This window comes from Triplophysa rosa, unplaced genomic scaffold (assembly GCF_024868665.1).
Source record: "Triplophysa rosa unplaced genomic scaffold, Trosa_1v2 scaffold76_ERROPOS988761, whole genome shotgun sequence".
NCBI classification, from domain to species: domain Eukaryota; kingdom Metazoa; phylum Chordata; class Actinopteri; order Cypriniformes; family Nemacheilidae; genus Triplophysa; species Triplophysa rosa.
Window position 1 is genome coordinate 23406 of NW_026634784.1, and position 6000 is coordinate 29405.

At 45.0% G+C, this 6000-nt stretch overlaps 1 long non-coding RNA gene and 1 pseudogene across 1 annotated transcript; both read left to right on the forward strand.

The window, feature by feature from the left end:
* Window positions 1-358: 358 nt before the first annotated feature.
* Window positions 359-3744, forward strand: LOC130551191 (plasma membrane calcium-transporting ATPase 2-like; annotated as a pseudogene).
* A 1023-nt stretch (window positions 3745-4767) lies between these two features.
* LOC130551187 (uncharacterized) lies at window positions 4768-5743 on the forward strand. The gene is made up of 3 exons (XR_008962555.1): window positions 4768-4865; window positions 5124-5285; window positions 5450-5743. It is a non-coding gene; the product is annotated as an uncharacterized LOC130551187 (long non-coding RNA).
* Window positions 5744-6000: the final 257 nt, after the last annotated feature.

Here is a 6000-nt window from a genome sequence, read left to right on the forward strand (position 1 = left end):
CGCAATGCATCTTGTGACTTGGGGACACCGTAGAGACTGGGAAATAGTGGAGAAGTAATGGAGAGGTTCACCATGTAGACAGCAACCGACTGGAAGCAGGTAGAATGGGAAACCACGTATGGAGTGCCGCCAGTCTGCAGCCGTGTTGAGCGCAGACGTCCTCAGGACCTCAGTTGGGATCTCGCGGATAGCTGTCGCATCCTCAACCGCGTAACGCCGGGGAGCCTCTCTTCAATTCAGCGGACTGGATCTGTTTTTTCTTCATCCTCCTCTCTTACCTTCTGCGATCTCCTGCGTTACTCAGATTTTATTAGATACCTGTTCTCCAGGCACGCCGGGGACTCCTACTCTGCCCGTGTGGTGTTTTCTCCATTTGTCTAATCTCAAGTTCAATCGGCTTTGAAGAAAAGCTATCGAGCAATACCATGGGGGACATGACGAATAGCGATTTTTACTCCAAGAACCAAAGAAACGACAGCAACCATGCGGGAGGTTTTGGCTGTGGGCTTATGGAGCTCCGCTCCCTCATGGAGCTCAGAGGAAAGGAGGCAGTGGTGAAAATCCAGGAGGACTATGGAGGCCTTGAGGGACTGTGCCAGAGGCTGAAAACTTGTCCGACAGTGAGTTTGGAAGGTGATTCTTCTGACCTAGATAAGAGAAGAGAAACCTTGGGGCAAAATCTTATACCTACAAAGAAGCCAAAAACTTTTTTACAGTTAGTGTGGGAAGCGTTACAAGATGTTACCCTCATCATCCTTGAAATCGCAGCCATAATATCACTGGGACTGTCCTTTTATCAGCCGCCCGGAGAGGGCAGCGAGGCCTGTGGCACAGTGAATGCGGGTGCAGAGGACGAGGGGGAATCGGAAGCCGGCTGGATCGAGGGGGCTGCGATCTTACTTTCTGTGGTGTGTGTCGTCCTGGTTACGGCTTTCAATGACTGGAGTAAGGAGAAGCAGTTCAGAGGTTTACAGAGTCGCATCGAGCAGGAGCAAAAATTCCAGGTGGTGCGTGGAGGCCAGACCATACAACTTCCGGTGGCTGATATTGTAGTTGGCGACATTGCACTAGTCAAGTATGGTGACCTGCTACCAGCCGATGGAATCTTAATATACTCCAGTGATATGAAGATTGATGAGAGCTCTCTAACTGGGGAATCAGAAAGAGAAGAAAAAATCCAGTGTGTCCCAAGAAAGAGAAATCTGTTCTGCAAGGAAAACTGACAAAGCTGGCTGTACAGATCGGCAAAGCAGGTTTGGTGATGTCTGCCAATACAGTCATTATTCTGGTGCTCTACTTTGCTATCGAAAACTTTGTGCTTCAGAAGAGGCAGTGGCTGCCAGAATGCACTCCCATCTATTTACAATACTTTGACAAATTCTTCATCATTGGTGTGACGGTGTTGGTGGTGGCGGCCTTCCGCTTGCTGTCACCATTTCTCTCGCCTACTCGGTCAAGAAAATGATGAAAGACAACAACTTGGTACGTCATCTGGATGCTTGTGAGACAATGGGCAATGCCATGGCTATATGTTTGGACAAGACTGGAACACTGACCACCAATCGAATGACAGCAGTGCAGTTGTATGTGACGGAAGCCCATTACAAGTTGATCCTGGACCCTGGATCCATCCCACCCAAAACTCTGGATATTCTGGTCAAGGCTATTGCCATCAACAGCGCATATACCTCGAAAATACTGCCTCCTGATCAGGAAGGGGCTTTTCGCAAACAAGTGGGCAACAAGACTGAATGCGGCCTGTTGGGACTGGTCCTCGAGCTGAAACAAGACTTTCAGCGTGTCCGGGACCTCAATTCGGAGGATTAATTTGAAAAAGTCTACACCTTCAACTCTGACAGAAAGTCGATTAGTACCGTCATTAAACAACCTGACGGAGGTTTCAGAATGTTTAGTAAAGGAGCCTCTGAGATTGTCCTAAGGAAGTGCTCTTACATTCTGAATGAGGTAAGCAAACCACGCGTCTTCAGGCCGAGGGACAGCGACGAGATGGTGAAAAAGGTCATCGAACCCATGGCCTGTGAAGGACTTTGAACAATCTGTGTGGCTTACCGGGGTTTCCCAGCTCAACCCGACTAGGATGATGAAAAGAACATATTGTCCAAGTTGACGGCAATATGTGTCATCGGGATTGAAGATCCTGTCAGACCAGAGGTGCCAGCGTGCCGGGATCACGGTGCGTATGGTGACGGGAGACAACATCGATACCGCAAGAGCTATTGCAATCAAGTGCGGCATCATCCACCCCGGAGAAAATTTCCTGTGCATTGATGGGAAGAAGTTCAACAGGAGGATCAGTTTGTGGCCCAAACTGCGAGTGCTGGCCAGATCTTCACCCACAGACAAACACACCCTCGTCAAATGTATCATTAATAGTACACTGGTGGACCAGAGGCAGGTGGTAGCTATAACTGGTGACGGGACCAACGACGGTCCGGCCCTTAAGAAAGCAGATGTCGGTTTTGCAATGGGAATCTCAGGTACAGATATGGCCAAAGAGGCATCTGGCATCATCCTGACAGATGATAATTTCTCCAGCATTGTGAAGGCCATGATGTGGGGACGTAACGTCTATGACAGCATCTCAAAAGTTCCTGCAGTTCCAGCTGACGGTTAATGTGGTGGCTGTGATCATTGCCTTCACCGGAGCGTGTATCACACAGGATTCTCCTCTTAAAGCAGTCCAGATTTTGTGGGTCAACCTGATCATGGACACGTTTGCATCTTTGGCTTTGGCCACCGAGCCGCCTACTGAATCTCTGTTGATGCGAAAACCCTACGGTCAAAACAAACCTCTGATCTCCAGCACCATGACCAAGAACATCCTGGGCCACGGCATCTACCAGCTCATAATCATCTTCACTCTGCTGTTTGCCGGTGAGCAGACAGCGGCAGGAACGCACCGCTGCATTCCCCTCCATCTGAGCACTACACCATCATTTTCAACACTTTCGTCATGATGCAGCTCTTCGATGAGATCAACGCCCGCAAGATCCACGGAGAGAGGAACGTGTTGGACGGCATCTTCAGAAATCCCATCTTCTGCTCCATTGTTTTGGGCACTTTTGCAGTTCAGATTGTGATTGTGCAGTTTGGAGGAAAGCCGTTCAGCTGTTCTCCTCTGGACCTGGAGAAGTGGATGTGGTGTGTGTTCCTGGGACTGGGAGAACTGGTTTGGGGACAGGTTATATCATCAGTCCCGAACAGCAAGCTGAGATTCCTCAAAAGAGCCGGTCAGCTGACGCGGAAGGATGAAATGCCCGAGGAGCAGCTCAACGAAGACCAGGAGGAGATCGATCACGGGGAGAGAGAGCTCCGGCGAGGGCAGACCTTGTGGTTCAGAGGCCTCAATAGAATTCAGACTCAGATATGTGTTGTGAACGCATTTCGTAGCTCGCTCTACAAAGGGTTGGAAAAACCAGAATCCAGAACCTCCATACACAATTTCATGAGTCACCCGGAGTTTAGAATAGAGGACTAGACGCCCCACATTCCTCTCATAGACGACACTGACATGGACGACGAGGAAAGAACTCCACTCAACCCTCGTCTCCCAACAAGAACAACAACGCCATCGACAGCGGTATCAATCTGACTACCGACACGAGTAAATCTGCTGCGTCCTCGGTTACCGGGAGCCCGCTTCATAGCCTGGAGACATCGCTTTAGCCACCTCACGCTGGAGATTGTCCACCAACCGTCTTAGACCAAACCTTACTAAAAAAGCACCCGTTAAATGAAGGTGTGGTCACATTCTTTTGTTGTGTATGACCAGGATGGGAAGGACGGACTTGTTTACATCGACGTCGGAGTGACTGGAGAAATGCTTTTCCATAGTTTTAATTTAAATGAGCATTTAAATGCTCACCATAGTTAAAATGTAGGCAAGTTATGAAAATGTACTAAAGATATCAAATTAAGTTCTGATAATCAGTTGTATTATTTATTATTTATTCATATTTATCTTCTGGCTATATCATATGTATACAGTAGGAAGATAGACAACATATATAACAATAAAATATGAATATGCAAAACAATGAGAGTACAGTATGACTAGTGTTATAAACTGGTGTTCATGGGGTCTGTACTGTGGGTCTTTATCGCTCTTCACTCTCTATTAGATGAGCAATTTTAGTGTGTTGCGACTCTCTGTCTTTAGGTTTGTTTATTCTCGGGCTTGTTTTTGCACTGCAAGTCTCTGGTGACTCCTCACGTGTCTCCCAAAACTGGAGGTAGAAGCGCGTCACAAAGCGCTTACGCGCTCGCAAGCATCATCGCGCATTTCAAAGCAAGTTTCACCTTGGCTCGCCTGAAGTTAAACTTTATAAAACTATTAACAGCTTTTCAAAACAACCTGACTTCTGAAATACGTGTTGAGAATGAGCTTTTTAAAATATCCCTGCACGAGCACTGCGGGTGAGAGAGAACGCGCCGGACTGGTGCGGATCACCAAACTACAGACTGAAAGAAGGTCAAAAGAATGTTTGATACGTTCATTTGTTACGGGTGGATTAATTCATTCGTTTTTTTTCAGAATAGCGCCTAATTTGCAGAGCGCCGAGTTAACCACACCTACATATTTACATATTTACAAACCGTAATAGAAAAATCTCTTACGGTTGACATTTTATTCCGCGGTAATGGAATATTCCATCATTCCGCCCAGCCCTATGGTCAGTGTACATATTTTAGTTGTTACTGTTGTTACCTATGTATTTCATGTATTCTTTTTCCCTTTTATGAAAAGAAATGATGTCAGGAATAGAGAAGCGGTTCTTTGAGGGAGGGGAGGATGGCAAAAACCCCAAGTATTCAATGACAGACTTGGACAAACATAACTTCAAGTAGGTTATTAAAAAATGGAAATTATGGACTAACACTTTTCCAATTCCAATTTTATATGTGAAGTACATGTTAGAAAAGCTTTCCAATGACTGTTGACATGGACACATATTAAAATGAAGATTAACAGTAGTTGAGCTATATCCTATGACACCTACTGTAAGCCATCTTTCAGGTTACTTTTCTCTCCCAAGCACCTTCACTTCTCATTTTATACAGTTACCCATTGTGCCGTAATATATTTTGTTTTTGAATTGCAGGACTATTGGAGAGATATTTGCCGTTAGCATCGCACAGGGTGGTCCCCCACCAAACTTTTTTTGCAGTGGTGTTACAAGTACATTTCCACTGGAGAAATGGATCAGGAAGCAATAACTGAAAGGGATGTAACAGACCCTGAACTGATTGAGCTAATTAAAGAGGTATTTCATTTAAGTTTGGAAAAATTGCATTGAATTGTGAATCATAATTTTATGTTTAGGTAGTGAAAATTACATCCTTTTGAAACAATCAGTTAAACTTGTAAACTCCGAGGAGGTCTTACAGTTTACATTTGAGTTTGTTTGTGTTTTTTTGTGTTTCAAAGATTCAGGCAGCTGACAACACAACCCTGATGGAATGTACAGACAGGATTTTGTCATGTGGATACGAAGGGGCTGTGTCTATAGAAAGAAAAGAAGAGATTGTGCGGTAGGACATTTCTTTTGTTATAGGCAATTCACCGTTTTACTCTGTTACAGCTCTGTAGTTCTACACACTACAGTGAGATTACTTCCCATGCTACAACAAATCTGCTCTGCAATAAAACTGTATGGGCTTCTCGGCTTGGTCCAAAAAAATACTGACATTTGCAGACAGCTGTTTGTTCCAGGATCATTTTGCAAGGCAAGCAATAAATACTATCTCATAGATAATATGAACTGAATCAAGAACCATTTAAAATATGAATGTATGGTTTTCTCTTTTTTTTGTAAATTTAAGGTGGATGCTGATTTTTTAGTGACATCACTATCACCTGTCTTCAGTGAGATGGGTACAATGAGGAGTCAAAGAGAGTCCAGAGTAGTCAACTTTCTGCAGGACTATGTACAGGACATAGAGGATGAAGGTGAATAATTTGAACAAATTAAAAATGTT